This window comes from Pseudopipra pipra, chromosome 1 (assembly GCF_036250125.1).
Source record: "Pseudopipra pipra isolate bDixPip1 chromosome 1, bDixPip1.hap1, whole genome shotgun sequence".
Lineage (NCBI taxonomy): Eukaryota > Metazoa > Chordata > Aves > Passeriformes > Pipridae > Pseudopipra > Pseudopipra pipra.
The window spans coordinates 48,399,516-48,422,314 of NC_087549.1; the positions used below are offsets into that span (position 1 = coordinate 48,399,516).

General features: G+C 37.9%; 1 protein-coding gene across 9 annotated transcripts in view; it reads right to left on the reverse strand.

The window, feature by feature from the left end:
* Positions 1 to 22,799, reverse strand: part of GREB1L (GREB1 like retinoic acid receptor coactivator) — a 138,212-nt gene that overhangs the window by 67,590 nt on the left and 47,823 nt on the right. For all 9 annotated transcript variants that reach the window (XM_064655372.1, XM_064655351.1, XM_064655394.1 and 6 more), the window contains exon 2: positions 11,982 to 12,084. The gene's annotated coding sequence lies outside the window, so the exon portion shown is untranslated. The remainder of the gene's footprint in view (positions 1 to 11,981; positions 12,085 to 22,799) is intronic.

Here is a 22,799-nt window from a genome sequence, read left to right on the forward strand (position 1 = left end):
CTAATGGGCAGGAGGTTTGATATGAGGGTAAATAATTTTTTCCATATCTACATGTGCACTAATTGCAGCTAGCTCGGAACAGAGCTGGTTAGATTCCCAGCAATGAGCAATCTGCACATCTGTAATACCATATTCCAACCCTCTCTTTTTTTCACCTGCACAACTGGAAAGATACCAGCATAATTCTTAAGTTGCCTACTTCTTTTGGCAACCTTTTGAGGTCTGTTTTGGATTGAACTCCACAGAATCTTAGTATACACAAAGTATGTATGTATTTAGCTGCTATACTTTCTCCTTCCCCACCACCATAACAAGGAAGGAAGTTCAAGTTGGTAACGGCCACTCTCAGGCTTCCTCTCTACCTCACCAAATTTGCCACTCTACACAGACAATTTTTATTTAATTTCCTTAAAACTTACTATGGAGATTAGAAGACACTATTAAAACAGAGAAATTTCAGAATTAAATCTACAGTAGAACATAAAATAACAACAGGAGAATTTCCTAAAATTTAGATCACCTGCACCTCCAGGCTCTATCACAACTCAGGGTACTTCTCTGCAATGATTCAGATACTAAGGCCTCCCGATTACCACCCAACACATCTCCACTACTGCTATGCTTCTTCAAAGATAATTTCCCAATCCCACTTCAAGTCTTCTTTGCAGTGGCCCATCACTGAACTAGAGGAGATTTGCTAGAGTGAGAGCTGCCTTACAACAGAGCTGGAAGGCAGCCCTCACATCTCAGTCTGTCTCCTTACAAAGGTATTTGAACAAGGCAATCATTTACTGACCACAAGTAAAAAAGTATCCATGCTATAGCTTTTAATAAGAAAACTAATATGGGCATTCACTCTGGAAAGCAAAGCTACGATTACTGTGAGCTTCCATCAAAGCAGACAGAAATGGAAGTAACAAAAGCAAAATTTCAAAGAGGATTGATTTTAATACTGTATCACTTAACTGTGCAGTGAAGGACCCAGGGAAATTCTGATCATTTGTTCAAACCCAGAAGCTGAACCTACAAGAAAACCTTGGCAATTCAAGCAAATAATCTTGTTCCCTGTGGTCATCCAGGTTTCAAGAGATGTACGCAGGAACGCGACACAGAACACTCAAGAAGAACCAGAGCCTAGGTCCAGGAGACTGGTACAGTAAACACTACCCACTTCTAATTAAGAAAATAGGTGACTATGGTCATTTACATACATACAAAAAAAAAAAAGTAACCCCTGAAAAGTGGATCGTTACTCAGTAACTCTTCGGAGCCAGAACTGCACACTGAGTTGAAGGCTCTGCTAGTAAAAATATAATCAGATCATTCAGTACACCAGATACCACATATTTGGCCTCCAGGTGGGTCATGACCCCAGAGACTTTAAAGGAGAGGAACTGAACTGGAGGATGAGGGAGGGGGTGAGTGTTGTTGTTATGGCTTAAAGCAATTTCACAATTACCTGATAGTGAATGATGAATCTGATGCAAACACCCTCCATTAAGTCAGCTCTATCAAGTCCTTACTTTGTGTTTAACCTAATAATGTAATTGTGTCCTCCAAAACACATAATCTGGCTTCTGATCTGGCCTAACCCCACAGGAAAGTTTCTCTTCAAAGGAAAAGAAAGCAAGTTCCTTCACAAAGGCACTGCTGGGCCCAGCATAGCTCCTGTATCTGAAAGGGTTATCTCAGGCAAAGAGAGACCAGGCATCTCTTTGCACTGTAGAATTGTTTGGAAACTGGTTGCTTCAGGTACAACTAGCATTTTTTATTTTTTACATCATTCTCATTCAGTTTCTGGTAGTATTATTTTTCCCATTAGAGCATCACTAGGATGTATCATGAACATGCACGTAGCAGAAAGGATGTCAATTAATAACGACAAAAACAAATGTATACGCTAATTGCAAGTGTAAACTTCAAAGTCAGAAGTCCATGTACAGCATTAACTGTAACATTCAGTGGAGAAGACCTATGTGTGAGTCAATACAAGACTGCAAGATGGAGTAGTCTCCTTAACAGGTCCATTATCTCACAGCCTTTGTAAGATCCTTTCCTTCCCCCCAGTCCTTTCAAGATCCTGAGATTCTGACCCTGCTTTTGTCTTGGTTAGGGATATTTACACTCAACTTTAAAAGAGCTTACAATCTTATGTTGCAAGTGACAACTCGTTCACGACATCTTTCAAGAAAAATAAATTAGTAGTTTGCATTGACTCTATTTACAGTGCAGTTTCCTTTCATTTTTATTTTTCATTTTATTTTGAAGAAAATATTGTTAGCATCCAATACGATTTAGAACCTCCTCTTTCAGTCAGATGTTGCCACTGCTATGTTAGAGGAATGGGAAAGATCAAGAACACCTATTTTTTCCTGACAAGGTTCTTCCTCTTACTGTTCAATAGTATCTGTACTTGGAGTATTACATCAGATTATCTGGAATTTGGACAATTTTCTTGGACAGAGAGAGACAAATGCATACAAAAGAGAGCTACATGCAGGATGGTGGAACAGGGCGGCTGTTTGGCCACAATATGAAACAGAAAGCAAATCAAAAGTGGTGTTAACACGGAGGCTGCTATGCTCGTATTGCTCCATCCCTTCCACACCAAGACTATTCCCACAGTCCTCAGGCACAGCTCACAAAACAATAAACATAACAGAGGTAAAATTAACACCTGAATACAGGATGGTGTTACTAAGTTGAATTTATATTAATGTAGCTATCAATTTTGAATCACCCCCAAATACTACAAAAATTAAGTCTGGATTACATTTTTAAAAAAATCAGTGATCTAGGAGTTTTTAGTTTCGCGGAATAAACTAGCAGTGATCACAAAATCATAGAATCATAGAATCAAAAAATATATTGAGAGGTGCAACGGTACAAAAGTTAAGCTCAAGTTTTACAAAATGGCAGCTCAATATTTTTAAGTTACAAGGCCAGCACTTGTGTTTATTGCCTAACATAGTGCATATTCCTTCATCTTTCAAATGTTCTGATAATACCCTCCCAGAATCTTTAGCTGTGATCTTTTTCGAAGCCTGAGGTTTTAAAACACTATTTTAGAGTTAAGTCTGTATAATTAGAATCAAACTACATAAATCTAAAACCTAAAAGTCAGCTCTTCTTATCCCCAAAATGGAGCTCGAAGTCATTTGACAAGATTGGTGCACATGAGACTTTGTAAGAAGAACTGTAAAGACCTTGCTTTACTTTTTTCCAGGTTATGGCTCTCACTCAGAAAAAAAGATTCCAAGTATGTTGAACTCTTATGGAACAGTGTAGTCTGTGCACTGGGGATGCTCAACACATTCCTCTAGCGAGGACTGAGATGATTTAAGATTAAGAGTGTGCCAAACTTCATTTGATGCCCTTTCCTCAGAAAACAGATGCAACAAGCAGATGAAAGAAAACACGAGACCTCACTACTTCATGTATGTAAACTCACCTACATTGACTACACAATACATAAAAATTATGGAGAATTAGTTTCTGTGAATAAATGATGCTATGCTAGAAGCATTTAAAGTAATATATGCCTGCCTGGATATGGTGAACTACATGAAAAAAATACTATAAAGAGACTGGAACATTAATGGAGCAAAACTGTAGCTGATACCATTTGGTGTGGTACTTGAAAAAAGGAATGTTTTCTGATGACTATTTTAAATGCACAGCTCGTTTTCATGGGCAAAGGCTGACTTATGCAAATGAGCATTTGTGTGTAAAAAGGCACTATACGTTCTGTCACCAGTAACATGCACCCATACATTAATACTGTCTCTTTTACACTCTCATTCACTCACCCACATCTATTTACACAACCCTCCCCTCCATCCCAAGCTTCTGTGAATATAACATTTACCTAATTATTCCTCCTCTGCCTTCCTACTATGGAAAAAGGAACTTAATTAGAAACCATAAATAAACCATATTTTGTATTTATAGTATTAAAAAATATATATCCCTTTTAGTTTTCTCCCATTGCATCCGCTACTGTTATCATCGAAATGTGAAAGATACAGGGTTGTAGACAATGACAAGAAGTAACTATCTGACCATAAAGGTAATGAAAGAGTAGAAGCCTTAATAAAAAGTGAATTGCCAGTAACACAAAAAGAAATGTTCATTAGTATATAACTAAGAATGAGAAGATTATACAGTGAAGTACAAACCTTACATGTATAGATCTATATCCTTCATGATATAAAAACTTTCAGGAGTTAATTATGTGGATCTAGCCTATTCTGACTGCACAAGAAAATCACTAAGGAGCACTGTTGAAAATCTCAGCCTGCTTCCTTAAAACATGCATGCTCATACATAGCTTTCTCCACTTATGTTCTCTGCCCTAAATCAATATGACTGTTCACCACATTATTAATGTCAGTGCAATACAACCAAATCAGTAATGGTCCCTAGTCCTAGCTGTAGGGTCAAGGCATATTTTTACTGTGTAATTTTGATTTTGCACTTAGTTGTTCTTCTAACAACTTAGCATGTTAGCACAGACAGGTAGTTATGCATTTGAACCACCTCTGCACCCAGCAAGATCAGAGAGCAGATCCTCCTGGAAACAGGCACATGGAAAATAAGGAGGTGACCGGTGACAACCAACATGGCTTCACTTAGGGCAAATTGTGCCTGAAATTTGGTGACCTTCTACATTGGTAGAAGGTAACCCTACAATGGGGCTACCCATGGTGGAAAGGGATGTCATCCAAAGGGACCTCAACAGACTTGAGAGGTGATTGCATGCAAACCTCATGACATTCAACAAGGCCAAGTGTAAGTTCCTGCACATGGATTGGGGCAAACCCAGACAAAAACACAGGTTGGGTGAAGAATGGATTGAAAGTATCCACAAGGAGAAGCATATGGAAATTTTGGTGGACAAGAAGCTCAGCACGACCCAGTCACGTGCGCTCACAGCCCAGAAAGCCAACTGTATCCTGGGCTGCATCAAAAGAAGCACAGTCTGCAGGTCAAAGGAGGTGATTCTGCCCTTCTCCTTTACCCTTGTGAGACCCCACCTGGAGAACTGTGTCCAGTTCTGGAGCCCCCAACACCGGAAAGATATGGACCTTGTAGATCAAGTCCAGAGGAGGGCTGTGAAGATCAGAGGCCTGAAGCACTTCTACTGTGAGAAAAGACTGAGAGAGTAAGCTGTTCATTCTGGAGAAGGCTCAAGGCAGACCTCCAGCACCCTAAAGGGGCCTAGAAGAAAGCTCGAGAGGGACTTTTACAAGGGTATGAAGTGATAAAACAAGGAGTGGCTTTAAACTGAAAGAGGATAGAGTTACGTTAGACATTAGGAAGAAATTCTTCACTATGACGGTGGTGAGGCACTGAAACAGGTTGCTCAGAGAAGCTGTGGATGCCCCATTCCTGAAAATGTTCAAGGCCAGGCTGGATGGGGCTCTGAGTAACCTGCTCTATTGTAAGGTGTCCCTGCCCAAGGCAGGAGGGCTGGAACTATGTGATCTTTAAGGTCTCTTCCAACGCAATCCATTCTGTGATTCCATGAATTCATTCAGCTATCACTCTTAATAACACAAAAGATAAAATTAATGTAGTATATAAGCAGTTAACGTTATAACATAAGCCCAAAGTTGTTTCCCAAATAATGTATTCAAAACTGGTAATTGTTCCCAAATCCAACATATTTTTATTGAAACTTTACTATTTTTATATACTTTTCATACATGTGTACAGTCATTCGCTGACAACACATACTCTGTTAATACACAGATCTTACTGCAAGCTATTAGCTAACAATTATATTACTAATCAAAACTATTATTCAGAAATATTAGAGACAAAATCTATGTTGTTTACAATAATCTATAAAGTAAACTATATCGTCTCAGATGCATCAGTTGATTTAAAGCTTTGTTTTCAATGGAGATTTAAAGTTTCTTTCAATGGAACATTGTTTAATATTACACCATTTTAAAAAAAATAATTTCTATGTCTGGGAAGCTCAGTGAATAGTCTTATTATATCTTTCTAAATATGAAACACAAGCCCATACTTGTCAACCATTTTAATGCTGGTAATTATCCCTAATTGCTGTTATGAATTATTTTTGGGATTTTTTTGTTTGTTTGTTTCCTGAGGGGTTGCTTTTATCTTGAGAAAGTGACAGGGGAAGTTACCAGTGTTTCAAAAGAGCCATATAATGCCATAAAAAGGAGCATTAATAATGGCATCTCAGTTGGCACTGCTCATGAAAAAGAAAGGGATGATAACCTATTAAGTGTATGTGGTCTGGGTACGTAGAAGATGAGCACTTCACCTACAATCCCAAGCACACTTTGAATGCTTTCTCAATGAATTTTCTGACCAAATCTTCAACACGACTGGACTAACAAAGACCACCATATGAAGCTAATGATATTAAAGGAATTTCCAACCACTGAGTCTGCTCAACTTCTTTGTGTTCATTTTTTCCCCTGCAAATTCTCTCTAACTGCTTTTCCTGTAGTTCCTTCACCACTCAGTACTGTGCATTATGGCTTAGCAAACCATGTATCTAAATTACTGTAAATTCCTGGGCCACTAGGATGCCAAAACTTAAGTATTAAACATCATAGCTTATGCTATTTATATATTGTAGGCACAAGCTACCAGTTATATAGGAATTTATGCTTGACATTTTTAAAGTTTTTTAACCAAGGTGATGCTATTTGATAGGAAAGCAGCAAAAAATTCACTACTAAGATACAGAAAATAGAAGCTAAAATGTAATCCATTCTGACACATCTCAACATCAGACTTTAAAGTAGAGCATTAACAAGAAAATTCTTAATAAATATCATCCTAGGTATCTATGTCTGCAATAAAGGTGTTTTCCCCATGTTCTTCTCTTTTAAAGTTTTCTCATGTGAAAGTGCTACTAAATAAGAGAGGCAAAGAAAATTTTACTGCAAGCAATATAAATGAATTGCTATTAATTTTGCAGAGATGTTACTTGTTCTGAAAACTCTCAACTCTAAAAGCATGTACTAACTGACGCTAATAAAAATAAATCTTTTTGAATAATAGGCATAATGGTAATACAGATTATATTAGCTCTTAAAACTTTCCAAACAAAGATGACCCAATTCTTCAGGAATATCCACTTAGTATTTTCTTTTTCCACAGAATTCATCTTATCTGGTGCATGTTCTGGTTTTTGACAGCTATAATAGGGTAAAAATGAAACACTGGAGTAAAACTTTGTTAACTTCAACCTTTTATTTTGCTACAAGTAATTTTTTCCCCATCCCGAAGCTGGCAGAGTTGGAGATGTACCATGGCAGTTCTTCAAATACGCAACCTGAAAGTAATTTCAGGGCTACCAATTAAAAAAAAAGGAAAAAAATGGTCTCTGCAGTCAGAGTGCATCCATGATTCTGTATAAAAGATAACACCCTGTATCCAAATGCCTCTCACATGTCATTTCCCTCATCTGTAAAGTGCATAATCCTGCCAAAAGCACCATCAACTTTTGTTCCTCTCCCTCTGCAGGAAGATTATTAAACAAATCCCTAAAACAGATTTCTAGATTGAAAACCAAAATTAAATCAAGGTGAAATAAAGTCAGTCTTAAGTAATCAAACTAGCCTTCACTAATGCACTTGGATAGAAGGTTAGGTAAGTTGTTCGTTCCTCACATTCTCTGAAAAATTACTGTTTTCCTCCCTAGAGCCCTGTCTGAAAACAAGGAAAGCCTGAAAGATAAATCTTCTTTAGTTTACAAGGCTTGGAAACCATCATCCCTAAAAAGGAACCAGCAAAGGTGGAAACGAGGCCTTCTTCTTTTGCAGAGGGTTCTGTCAAAATGTCTATCAAGTCCACTCAGAGCACATTCCTGTGCAGCTCTTCCAAAAACACCATTTTCAAATAAGTCAAAATGATCATGTTTCTGTTCTTTTGAACTCTAAATATGTTTTAGAAAGGAACAAACAAGTATTTTCTTATCTGAAGTTTCCATGTAGTCTCTAGATAGGGAGGCATATGTAACACTGTTCTTCTGCAGTCACTTTTAGCCCATGATGCAGTGACAAGAACAAAACCCAACACAGCGAAGCCAGCTGCTTTCATGGCCATTTCTATGCAAAAAGCAAAGCAGTGTACGAACCCTGCACTGGTCAAAACCATAACTATCAGCTTAAACCTACAAGTAATGTCAATTTAATACAATTCGGACATTTTTTGCAACTTCTCTGTTGCTGAGAAACAGTATCTAAATTGCTCATAGAATTTCTATTTGAAAAACCAACGAACTTCTCATACGTAATTTTAGTGGAAATGAACTTCCAAGTGTGGAGTGCTTTGTAGAGTTCTTTCTTTTCCACAACATGTGTTTGTCATGTGTCAAAGCTGACTCTACTTTCTCCCCTCCCCAGAATACCACAAATTCCTCTATAAAATAAACAAAGCTCTGCCCAGAACCTCTGAAATTACCAGAGGCAACCCCGTTTGAGATCACAGATGCACATCATTACTGGGCCTTCTGCAACATCCCAGATTTTAGTTAAGATGAAATTTGCAAGAAACAGGCAATCAACAGAACAAAACTGGAACATCATATTCAAGGATATATCTAAATAGAAGAGTTTTGACATTCAAACTACCTTTTCTAGATACTTAGGAATCTCAAAACATATTTGTAGGATAAACATCCACAAAAGACATTTTTATAATACCATTTACGTCAAAAAAAGGGCCCCACCTTTATCTTTACTCCAAACAGAAATGCAAAAATTCAAAATGACATACTATTAACACTTAGTAGGAGAAGAAAGTAATTTTCTATTTCTAATGCTTATCTTCTGCTGTGATGCAACTCATCAGCCACCAAGAAAAATTGTGTATGGGAGTTTTGATCATATGGGGGTTATAATCATAACATCCTTGACTTCTTGTAGACATTATATGTGCTTCTCTACTTTCTTTTCTCCCAAAAGTATTAATGTTGTTTACAGGCTGAACTTAATTTACCTGCAATTTAATTTACATGCTAGCAGAGGCAATCCTGATTCCCAAAGCTGCTATTGTGGTTTAATGAGTCAGCAACACAAAAAATTCACAGGTTCTATGCATTCTTGACAGCATGCATATAAAACTTCCAGTAAATCCTGATACTCAAGAAACTAGGGCTCAAAATATTTCTGTGTGACTGTTGCCACAGCAGGTTATAAATTTTATGCATAAAGCTGTCCCTGTGGGCTACAATCCACTTGAAAGAAAAAAAAACAACCAAACACCAGATAAATAAACACTTTATAGATACAGAACATTTTTTTTCTGGTAAATGAGTAAAAAAATCTTAAAATCCCATATAAATTAATTTTACATACTTTGAGTAGTTAAATTCTGGAATTGCAAATAAAATTAAGAATTATAGCACAATATGTACTTATCTAAGCAGTTTTATTGGACAGTTTATTTTATATAGCCCTTAATTTTATATAGATATATATGTAAAATATGGTAGTCATTATCTACAGGCATAAAGCTAAAAATAGGCTCAAAGAGACATCTCATTGAATTTCTATAGCAAATGCTAGTCCAACCTCATTGATAAGTATATCACCTTAGTCCTTTCTTCATTTGTTATTGCCTTATTGCACAAGCATGAAGCTGAAGCCTAGAAAGTCAAAGTTATGGCCTGACCTTCCATCTCTATCCTATCTGGCTTCTCCCTTGTGTACCCCTCAAACACACATGCTATCATTTCCTGATGAGTTTAGAAGGGGTTATCAGGAGAATTTCAAGACATGTGTCAGTTTTGTAGTAACCTGAATGCTATACAAACATCTTCTCTGTTTAATAGACGATTTGTATTTTAGTAGGTTTATCCATTCCCAACTTTATTTGTTTAAAGGTGCCTTAACCTTGATGTAAATCAATGCTAAGCATCTGTTAGAGTACTTCTGAAGAGTTTAAAAATTAAGCTCAACAAGGAGCTATAGGTTTTATAGCAAGCAGGTTTCTTTCAAAAATAAACCAAACCTACTTGTCAACTTTTCTGCTCCTTTTCCTCCACCCCTTGAAAATTATACAATGTTTTCTTTTTCACTCTTATTATAGAGTCCTTTTAAAGATCATGATGAAACACCGGGTTAGTCACTATAAAAACGGCACCACTGCTGGCTCCCAAGCACCTTTTTCTTCCTAAACAACAATGAGTGTTTGCGTAAGACAGTAAGGCCAAAGACTCGGAGGCCCCGGGCTGTGCCTTGCAGCAACCCCCCCTTTCAAAGGAAAACAAAAAGCACTGAACCTTTTCTGCCACATGCCCAGTCCTTCCCCCACCAACTCTGTGGTGAAGACAGCCATTATTACATTTCCTTGCGGGTTATTTACAAGGTCTTGGCTCTGACATTGATTTCTTATCTGTTTCTATGACAAATGTTAAGTGTTAATAAGCTGTCCTTTTAAAGAAAGATAATGCTAAACAAATTATAGGAATTAATTACCCCAAACCTATTCTTTTCTGTTGTTTTGGTTTGGTTTTTTTGGGGTTTTTTTGTGAGCACTGAAACAAGAACAGCAAAAATTATTCAAGACCAGAAAAACCCCACACTTTCTTTTAAACAATTACTAAGTATCGGCAGATTAAAAGTTACAGTTTGAGCCGGGCAATACTCTGAAAATCAAAAGCAAATTTATCAGGGAATATAGAATAACTGGGCAGGTGCAGCTCCCTAAGGAACAGCTTTTTAAATCATAAATGAAGATTTTACTTTTTACTTTTTCAAATATTTTGCTCATGGTATAAATTTTAGGATAAAAGGTAAAAGCTCAGAAATCTTTTCAGAGCCATTAAAATGATAAACATTTGAGATTCCCAAAGTACACTTCTACTCTAACTGTCCTTTCAGACCCGCATTGACTGCACTATAATAGCTGCCAACATTTGGTGAGGATTAGCCTTTCATTTAGACAAAAGCAAGCATTCCTTAGCTAAATCAGCACTTTTTGCCATCAGACTCATAAAACCTTTTCACAACACAGATTTTCAAGAGAATCCTTTAGGGTTTTAGGATGCTGCTCCTTTTACTAAGTAACAAAATACACCCCAGGGTGTCTCATTGACCGCACTCAGCTGTCCTTTGACCTCTGCAATTGTTTAGCCTAACTTCAGGGCCACAGAATCTGCCTCCCCCCTATCAAAAAGGCTAATGTTGCTTCCTCCTAGCACCTGGCGAAGCAAGATCCTAGAGGTTCCCCCCTCTTCCAGACTTATACCATATTCCAAATGTTGCCAGGCAGGCAGGTTTTGGGAACCCACAAGCGCCACTCAGAACCCGGGCTGTGGCCATGACCCACTTGCTTTGCTCAGGGCTGCCCTTGCCCCAGGGATACAACAGGTCATAAAGCAGGAATAGATCTTCAGCCTTCTGGGTACGCTGGCTATTTAAATGCAACAAGAAACTATGTGAGCCCAATATTGTGTACTGAGACAAGCCCCCCCCCCTTGTAGAAGTCAGGAAAAAGAAGACGTGTGAGAATCTCAGTTGGAAGCACAAATCTATCCCAATCATTACAAAGATCTGCATTCTTCTTCCCATTTGTTTTAAACCCTTTGAGAGGACAAATAAACAAACAAACATTCACCCTCCAAGAGCATAAAGCATATATTTAGCTAGTGGCTTAGGTATTTGCAGAGCCTCTAAGTAAAACAGCAGAAGAAAATCGTTACAGCTTCAAAAGAACTGTCATTAAATAATCAAATTGACCTCATTGTGAATACATAAGAAAAAATGGAAGCACAAATCAGCCCTCTCCGGTGAAAGCTGTTCAATTATATGAACTGGATTTCAAGATTTGTTTTAAGAACTTGGATCTTTTATATGCTTTAAGCAAAAATAAATTCATTATTTACAGTCCACATTGTTCCTAAAAGGCAGTTAATGGAAATGAAAGCACAGATGCTGAACACAAACACACAACATATTGCCTGTTAGGAAGTGCAAGTACGGTACCTCTCAGATTCCTTTTAACCTGTCTGAAATGCAGTCATGATTAAAGGATGCAGCTAAGAGTTTGTGAAGCCTTGCTGCAAAGTCGTTTAAAACTCCAGAACACCTGAAAAATAAAAAGGGAGAAAAAAATTAGAATTACTCATGCCAGCATATAGTTTATAACAAGCCAACAAAACCTGCCTGTGGAAACCTGGTTTAGGGTGAAAACTGAACTGGGGTAGGAAAAGGAGGGCCAACCACTTCAAAAAGCACTTTTTTCTTTATAGGAATACTTGGTTGAAAATGCTTGGTTGCTTCTCTATATTCTACCAGAAGTACAAGCTTATCACAGAATTTACACATTTTTGGCACTGCAGTTGTCGCTATGACAGATTAGGAATTTAGCACATTAATATGAGAAAATTAACTGCTGCAGAAATGTTTAGAAAAAGATTATAAAGTAGAAGTAATTATTTTACTACTCATTTAAAAAGAAACAAACTAAATGGGTGAGGAGTTATCTACCTTGGAGATTAGTGTTCAAAATTAAATCTGATTTGGCTGTTTGCTCTTCTATCTGACTTTCCATAAAAGTATTGACGTGAAAACATAGCTAATAGAAAAGAAAATACACCAGAAATACCCCAAGGAATGGCAAAAATGGTATAGCAGGCAGGAGAGTAATGCCTAAACTGTACAGAATAGTAATTAACATAAAAAAAAGGTTTAAATTAAGTTATCATTGACTGGACTTCAACAAAACTTTCTTAGGCAGACAAACTTGTTTGATTTCTCAATAGAAACAGACCATATTTTGACAAAAGATTTAAAGGAATTTTCTCTGTTGCTCACAAATGGGATTTTAAGGGTTTACTGCTGGGACTACAGCCAGAGGCCCACTGTCAAAACCAGAATGCAGCTGTACACCTAGAATTCGAACTCCAGGTTTTAAAATTAAAGGTCTTTAAGCTTCCTCCCCTTCGTCTCATTTTCAAAAATCAGTCTATTTAGGAGAGCAGCTATAACCTCCGGCTCAGGCAAAGGTTTCAGGTAGGATTGTGGTGTTCTGAAGAAAGACGCTAAACAACTCTATTGGCAGGGACCAGCGATGCTGCCCCGCCCTGTGCACCCCGCTAACAGTGAACCCATCCCAGATGGCCAACAGGGTTAACACACGCAGCTCCCGACCCAACTGTAGGGCTCTGCAGAGACTCCAATGATTGCAGAATGTCAGTAATCCAATTCCAACAGCTCCTGGCTCTGAAATTGGTATTTTTCAGACACGTGCTGAACATTTCACCTGCTAGTAATGACATTTTTGTATTTTCTTCTAATTACACTCAAAGCTAAGACCTTTGGCCCTAGGCCACAGACCTCTATTCAGGCTGCACACATTCTCTTAAAGGCCCTGATCCTTTGTTGTCACTCTCAGTCTTTCATCTATTATTTACATCCATTGAGAAGAGAGATACTCTACCATTTGTGAAGCTTTAAAGCTTCTAATCATCTTAATTTCTTCGCCTTTCAACCAGTGCTTCCCCTTATGGACCAATGCCAACAGTGTGACAAAATAATTTTTCAAGCCAAGATCCTCCTGGACCCTTCCCAAACCTTGACACACACTGGGCTGTAAGTGCCTTTTGTCCTTTGCCGGCTGCTTTTGCAAACACAGACCTTCGCTCAGCTTGGGGGTGGGGGGTAAGGACCTGCTTGTCAGTGGATTCGAGGGAGTTTTCTCAGGGTTTACATGTGGGCTTTTTTACACCACTTTCATTCTGTTAAAAAGTCTAACTCAATTAGTTCAGCTGCATCAGAGATGCAGTGAATCTTTAAAAACATTAAGTACCTTCTGAAACACCATCAGCTACAAATTTTAAGTTTACTTTTTTTTCCAAAAGCTAAACTGTTGATATGCTGCTTTGGTTTTATACTGTTACATGCCCATTCAAAACGGACAGATTGTCACCTAATACTTAAGATACACAAAATATCACTAATCCTTTTCCTGATTATTTTATCCTAACCTTACAATACAATGTAACAAAAAACCCCCAAATTTCTTCATCTGATGTTCAGATCATCTCCTTCTGATCCTTTCTTATTTACAACCGAAGAAGGAAACAAACCAACTGCATTTTTGTCAAGATGCAGAAGTTCTCTTCAGAATTTGTCAGCCACCAATCTTCATTTGCAAGACCTGCAGGATCTGCTAACATATGATCTGCTAACATCTTGGCTCGTTCTTCCACTACCGTCTGGCTTACTTTTGATTTCTAACAGTGCTTCCTTGTTGTCTGTCCCCTCTGAAGATCCCCAACCCCCTTGTCTTTTCTTATTTTCACCATTTGCTTCAACTAGCAGTTCACTTGAGACTCATCCATCTTACAGTGCCTAAAGTGACAGTTGCTCTCAGGAAGGACCATACTGTTGAGTGAACAAAAGATAACATCACCTCTAAGAACTCGGGAAGAAATACAACTTCAACCCTAAGACACGGTTATCCTGCCAGACACAGCACCATAAACGTCTCCCAAGTGGAAAAAAAACCAAACCAAACGAAACCAAACCAAAAAAAACCACCAAACCAAACAAAACAAAACCAACAACTGTGGAGAAAAGGAATCTGACACAATTAAAGGCCAAAAATAGTATCCTTTCTGTCCTGAGCTGCAGTCAGTGGTGTTGACAGCCTTTTTATTTTCCTTTTTTTTTCCTAATACCCCATTGAAGAATTTTGTAGAATTTACCCATGATAAAATCAAGATGCTCAGAGAGAATGGAGAAATTTCACACAAAAATTATTTTGGGATCCTACAGACTTGAATGGAGGAAGAAGGCCCTTTGGAACAGTTTCAGTAGAAGGTCACACAAGCCCTTCAACAAAACACAGACATTACCTTGTTAAAATCTGCACATCCTGCAGACCAGCTGTTGCTCAGTTAAATTCCACAGGAATTCAGAATCATCATGCAAGTCTGTGCCCTTGACAAATACATACCGCAACCAGAGTAAGATCACTTTAATGTCACAGCTGCTTGATAAATCTGCAATCTGCAGGTAACAGCCCCTCAGTGTTTTGACATTTGAGCACATATCAGTTAGAAAAAATTTAAATTTGAATGATGGATTTTCCAGCCAACACCCACATATCCATCTACAGAACAATCTCTGTTTCTAAATGAAAATCTGCCCTCTATGCCTAATAGGATTGAACTAAGATTGCTGACTTGAAATATGTCCAGAAATTCTCTATACAGTTGGTGGAATGGGTCTTGTTGAAGTGAGAAGAGTCCTGGCTGTTGCTAGAAAACTCTTACTCAACAAAGGAAACGTGATATTAACTTCTCCCAGTAACATGCTCGCAAAAGTGACACCACAGAAGTGACATCCCTTCTTTGCAGTGAGATGCAAAGAATTCCCTTGTCTCTCAGTAAAGCTTTAAACGGCATCTCATGTTCAGTTTTCAAACACTACAGGAAATAACCATTGTTAATAACCACCATTACAGTACATGAGATTGACAGCACGTGACATAAAAGCTAGAGTTGTAAAACAAAGACCAAGATAGGGGGCCTGTTAACCAAACATCTTCTGTTCAGTGTAAAGTCTGAGAAAAATCACAACGTGGACTTCTGAAGCCTTATTTATTGATTGTATTTAGACATATTTATTAATTTGTGATGTGTTACGATTTTAGGTCCCTATTCTGATGTGGATTCTTTCTATTGCGCTGTCATAGCACAGACAACATCAAACCACCAGAGCAAATACAGAAATAAGGTAAAAATACACCATTTTTAGATATAGGCTATTTTCCCATAGTATGCCACACTGTACCATTTTGGACATCCAATATAAGGAAAATAAACTAACAATCAGTTTGGTCCTTCCTAAAGAGAATCCTAACTCTGGACCTCACACCACCTTTAGAGTTTCTCTCTGAGCCACCGAGTGATCTGACACTGAAATCTTTGATAAAATACCATTCAGTTGGGGAAAACACAAATAGGAAACTCTACAGAAGACCATTATTGATACATGATCGAAAGAGTTGTATGCAAAACTCTGCTTTCCACCTCACGTGCCAGCCTGCTCAGTCACACATCACTCTGGAATTCCAGTACTCGGCAAATGTCAGAGTCCAAGGCACACTGCAACTACCAAGAAGAAAAGCAATGAGAAGAGTGAGTTTGGGAGATGTCTAGGCACATTCTGCCATGGTATCTGAATCCAATTTTCGCCACCAACTCTGCTGTACTTCGAGTGTCACGATGCTCAGAAAAACTTCCTGAAACTCCTTCCAACCCAAACAAATCAAAAAAGGGAATAAAGTCTGCACTTCACATCCTCACAGGAAAAACTCTCGAAAATATATAATGCTTTCATTCAAAATACTTGAAGATCTTGGCATCAGATATGGATGGAAAAAGTAGTAAACTGCATCCTGCCTTATAAAATCTGTACTCTGCACTCAAATAGGCTTCTAATCTTACATCCAGCCATGGATGTACATGGCTTGATCTCCAAATATTTATCCCAGTAGAGAGAAGTGTTTATAGTTAATATGCAATCCGTCTTCTGCATGCCACTGCTTTTAAATAAAACAAAATGTGAGGTAAAAGGCCAAAACTACCAGAAAGAGCCCTAAATAAAAACTCTGACATTACAACCATTTTGCTAGAAGAGACAAGGTGTAAAATAGGTTATTGGAGTCAAACTCCCTATGGAATAGGGCAGGCCAAGGGTACTGATCCAAACAGCAGTGAATAGTAACACAACTGTTGGTGTTAATGTGTTTAGGAGCTCCAGACTGCTTTGAAAATCTCTCATTTAATGAAAGTAACATTTTGCAGTTAAGCTGAACATTTTCACACTCATGTATATAAAATCAGTCCTCATTCAATGCAATTTTATCATGGAATAACTGAAATATTGATACTAAACTTACAGGTAACTTCTGTCATTACCATTAAGTTATTGACACTGAAACATGACCTTGAAATGACAGCTTCATTAATGCAAGTTTTACCAGGGAAGGTTTCAAAAAGCCCCGATTAAATTAACTACTTTTAAACACAATAGGATCAATATGTATGCAGAGAATGTACACCCCCATGGCAAGTTCTGCTTGCTTGATTGATCAAAAACAAAAAAAATCCTGTGGCTTTCCAGATCTCAGCTGGTGCCAGAAATCCACATAGAAAAAAAAAAATCCATCTAAATGAAACTCTGAAAAGGTTTACCCTTCACCAGTCTATTTGCACTTCAAAAACTCTTTAAGTCCTTCAGCTAAACCCCAGGGTTGAACCATTTCAAAAATGAGAGGGGGATGGCAATGATTTATCTTCCTTCTGTGCTCTGGACAGAGCTGTAAAATCTGCCTGCTGGTGTGCCTGTGTGCTATATGCTTCTTTTCAGGAACCTTGGATATTTGCTGCTTTTAGAAATAACTCTGCCCAATTCCTTACTGCCCTTCATCTTCTTCAATCTGATGCAAGTACCATTTACAGAGTGAAATTTTGATTTTTGTGGACTGGCACGCAAGCTGATGAAGCTGAATCAGCAAAATGGCTGAGCATCTGAAATCAGCATTTTAAAGGAAAATATGGCAAATCTTATTCATATCTGCAAGGATCAGCTCTTGCCTTAGTGAATTTGTGCTGAGGAAATATTTGTTTAAACAATCTAATTTAAGCCTATCCCTTATATTTACTAGTATCAAACACATTTTTAGCAATAAGCCCAAAATAATTTTCTGTTTGTAGATAATCAATGTGTTAGGTCACCCAGGATGCATTTTGCAGTCCTCTGTACATCAAGATACATTACCAATAGAAGGAAAATGGAGATTTCATGGGTCACAAACTTCTGGGTCACAAGGACCTTCAGTCCTGCTGTCAGCCTAGTAAAACTCAATCGATATACTCTTGCTTTATATGTCCACTATTAAAACCCCTGCACCTGAATTTCAAAATTATTTTTTCTGAAGTAAAAACACCAATTCAGGAACTTGACATTCTTGAACAGAATTTAGTGCTGTGATATTCAGTTAATATGTTAAAAACATAAACACACATATATAAATTAAACATACACCTCCTCCAAACAGCACAGATAAATCCTCAGCACCAACATCCCAGAACAGCACAAAGCGAGCACTGAAACACACCTTTGTAATTCAATTTTTCTAAAGCTTCCTTCTACTCTTAAGACCCAACCCTATAAACAATATATCAGTGACACAACTCTTATCAGTCTAAATTCTTCAGACTTGGGTAAACAGATAGATTTGCTCTCAAGGTAAATAAGAGTAAGAATTATATTATCTATTTTTGCATGGAAAGGGCACATTTATTTCCAAAGTCCTATTCAGATTTTGCTTTTGTCACAGATCTGGTATCTTCAGTTCTAAAACAACAGAAATGGATGAAAAATCGTTTTTGAAAACATAAAAATATGGACATCTGCCACTGTAGATTGAGTCTTAATTAGACTACTTTGTAGCTTTAAAAACATTGACATTGTGCTTGTTTTTGTGCAAGCCAAATACTGGCCCTAACAAAACTGCAGGACTAATCTGAAAAAAAAAAAACACCCTAATGACTCTATTAATCCCCACTCAAATCCACAAGGATACTTCAGTAAGAGGTTGTGGATGTAAGAAGGAATGGCATCTTACTCAGCATCTGACATGCTACTCAACTTAACTCCTCAGAGTCTGAAACTCTCCTCTGCTTCAGAAAGAGAGCAGATGTTTTGAGTATATATCCTCTTTTGTATATACACTTTTCATAATAAAAAAACTCCTCCAGTATAACCTGCTTTTTTTGCAAAAACTGTAATAGACTATTTATTTGACTGTCCTTCACTGGCTCAAATTTATGAGACCGTGCTGAGGGCATTTATAAACTTGCTTCTATTCCTGATGTGCTTGCAAAAATTCATTATTCCAATGAGAGCCTCATCAGCAAAACACTTCAACTTCCCTATGTATGCCAACATTTGCTATTTTAATAGTAAGAATTTTCATGAAGGTGGAGGTTTGTCTCTTTTTACCACATCCACTATTATCAAGAACAAGCTTTGTGTATCATTTATTGCAACAAATAAGTTTTGAGTATTTGTGTAGCCCTCTATTTTTTCCATACTTATTTACAATTCCTGAGAAAACCCCAAATGGATACTGTGATAATAGGATTTGGTACTTCCATTTAAAGCAAAATGAGTATCACCACACCACAGCCAGGTAAATCGACTTCAGAAACTGAAGTCCAAGCAGAGAGGAGAAAAATTGAATAAATCCACAAAAAAACTCCCAAAAAACAACCCAAACAAACAAAACAAAAAAAAACTCCACAAGAATCTGGAAAAACAAAACACAAACAAGAAATACCCTGTGGATTCATTAGCAACCAGGGTGGCAGGCTTTCCACTAATTCCCTTTAAAAGCCCATGACTACCTGCAGAGCCTGGGAGTGCAAATCACATTAGTGGAGCCACCAGATGACCAAAGAAAGCACTGGAGGCCTGGTGAAACCAGTAAACAAAAGGCAGCATTCCAGCTGAATGCCGCTGCTAGAGTCAGCATTGTAAGATGCTTAGATCTGATAACCCAAAAACCAGATTAGCTGCAGGCAACAAAAGAGTAAAATGAGAAACAAAGGGGTCATTTTGACACATGAAGAAATCATTTCCATTAAACCATCTTGAGTTTACTGTGTAGCTATAAAAACTGCTCCTACTTGAAGTGACATTTGAAGCAATGAAGCTGTGACAGCGCAATGTCTTGGAAAAGCTCCTGAAATAACACATCCCTGAATGCAATATAATTTAAAGAGGCAAACTGGTCTCTTTGTCTTTGAATCTTTATGACATTTTAAAGGTCCGATAATGATTTTTACATCTGTTGTACAGACTTCAGTTAGATGACTTAACACGTATTGCTAGGTTTGACAAAAAGAAGATTCGTTAGTTTTATCTGTATTTAAAAGTCTCATGCAGAGAACACACATATTATAAAATTCTCATGTAATTACACAAAAAAGTTGCATTCTCCCCACAGTCCCCATCTCCTCCCATGCATGTCTCACACTCAATATGGGAAAAGAAAGGATCGTATTATATTCCTTATAAGAAGCTTAAAACAGGATTTTTTTCCTGAAACAAGTCTAGTTGTACTATAATCAAGAGGACCAAACTGCAAAACTCAGACACAAAAGTCCATAAGAATATGCAGACACTAGAGAGAGAGAAGCCAAAACTTTCCAGGCTAAAATTGGAAAATCTGCTACAATTTTGTCTTAGACAATTAAGAATTCTATATACGCAAAACCTTTCTTCACAGGACAGTAAATTGTCCTGCTGTGAAATATCCATGAGCTAGAAGAAATTTCTGAGGAACGCTGAGGCACATGGGGAACATTTCAGCTTGCTAGCTGTGCTCCTTGCATCTCCTGTTGCTAGCACACAGCGCAGAAACCTGACACACGAGGAAACAGGCCGTGGTGCAACACAACGTTTCTTCCCTGGTTTTTGCACACATGCAGCAACTAAACCTGCTAGCTTCAGCAAGGATGGGATTTCACATATGAAGCATAGGCATCCAGAGCTGATTCTTGTCAGTGACAAGTGCAGAGAAAATATACCCAAAAAAACAGCTCAACGACAGCATAAAAGGACAACCTACAGCTGTGTCCAAATACAAATATATGGTATACACTGACTCCAAAATCTTGCTAAAAAGTTTTGCAAACACCTTCTTCTACTTGGTGACTTTTTAAAATACAAAGCCATTAAACACATCTGAAAGGGGAAAGACATAATGCAGACCTCTAGTTATAGACTATGGACATCTCCGAGGAGATCTGTACCAATATACTCACATCAGAGCCCAGAAGTTCACTGATATAAAGTAGATTCTGTGCACATGTGTTTTTCCCCTGGTTCCAAACCAGTATGCTCTGGAGTACCACTATGGTATCCATAATGCTCCTAGTATTTTTGCTGCATACATGTCCAGGGGTACAAAGGTAGATGGAGAGAAAATAGAGTAGAAGCCTCTCTCTATTACTATTTAAAGATAATTTCTTATCCAAAACAGCACTCACACACAAACATGCCTTCATAAATTCACAGAAGGAAAATGCAGTGAAAGGTGTGAGGAACAGAATCAAGAAGGAAGGAGATTTCAAAAAGAGATATGACTTGTGGCCAAAATGTGCAAACAGACATGCTGTGTAAATCTGCATGGAGGGGAAGCACAAGATCCTGTTGAACATCAGGCTCATCTTGAATCCTTGTACTGAGGAGATTCAGCCTGTCAACATTCAGAGAAACTCTTAAATGTTTGTATTTATAACAATTTGCCAGCCTGAATACGAAGATGGATGCAGCTAGTAATCACATACAATGATCCGCTTCAACGCAGTTGGCCTTTATACCGCAAAGAGAAAACAACATGGTTGTTAGTCATGAACAGTTAGATTATGGTTAGAGATTTTTCACAGTATCTTTCTAACAAAAAGGTCAGAGCACTCTAAATAAAGAAGCTGATCAGTTCAGAATATTGAAAAAAATCTTTAAATATTTAATCCAAGCAGACCTTGTTTTTCAGTTACAAAGGGCTTTTTCAATCAAGGCTATTTCTGGTTTTGTTGTCTGGGTTCCCTCATCACTACAATATTCCAACAAAACAGAAACTCTTCCAGGGCTTCCTGCTTAACGGCTGTTGCTTGTGCATAAAGATACAGTGGGGCCTGGCCTTCCCAAAATGCTTTTCTCTCTTTGAGGATTTCTAGTTATTTTTACACATGAACAAGCACAAGTCTTCCCTTTGCTGGGATTGCCATGGACCCAGTTCTATGCAGTTGATTGAACACTTGGGAAGTGGAGGAAACTGGTTTCTTGTTCGTAAGGACATTCAGCAGAGCTGACAGAAGGTCCCTAGAAAGAAGACCTCCACATGCACTGGAAAATTGATGGGGTCCTTATAGACCTGATAGGAAAACCACAAACAGATCTGGGCATCTTCACTACTCATGCTGATCTATAACATCTGTGACTGCAGTTTGGGCCTACATCTTCTGTCATATCAAAACTGATTTTGTTGAAAAGCTCTCTATATCAAGACTTTCACAGTGCCCACAGAGTTCCCTGAAGTGATGTACTTGAGCAAAATTTTGGATCACAAATATCCAATATTAGAATAGTTGTGTCAGTAGAGTAGAAACTATTCATACAGAAATTATGCCTAATCCAGACACCGCTTGTCATGCTAAAAGTCCAGGAATATTTACAAAAGCAGACATTGAAGCATTTTACCTAAAGGCTGGTGGAGAAACCAAGCTGCTCTTTGAATAATTAAAAAGAAATCTAGCATAGAGAAAGATAAATTAAGACTCACGACTGGGAAATAATGCTGCTCAGGATTCACAAGGATAAGACAGTTGCTAGTACTTTTACTCAGTTTTTCCCATTATCCAGTGCTCTGGTATGAAGGAAAAAAATGTTCAAGGGAAGAAAAGGCCTTTCAACAATAAGAATTTCACAAGAAATGTAAATAGAAAGAGAACACCTTGTCCTCTCTCACATACACTGAAGTAGAGAGATCTCATGAAGACTCAAGAATAAGGAAAAGATCATTCTACTCTTGAAGTGCAGGAGAGGAAAACTGATAGAAACACCGGAGCTCTTTCTGCTTGTGATTACAAACCTGAGAGAGTCTGATAAAGGTGGACTAAGGCGGATAATGGCATTTTCCTCTCACAACATCATAACTAACTTACACTGAGCTACCCCAAACAGAGTTGACTTTCCCATAAACTGGTACAGGTCCCTGCT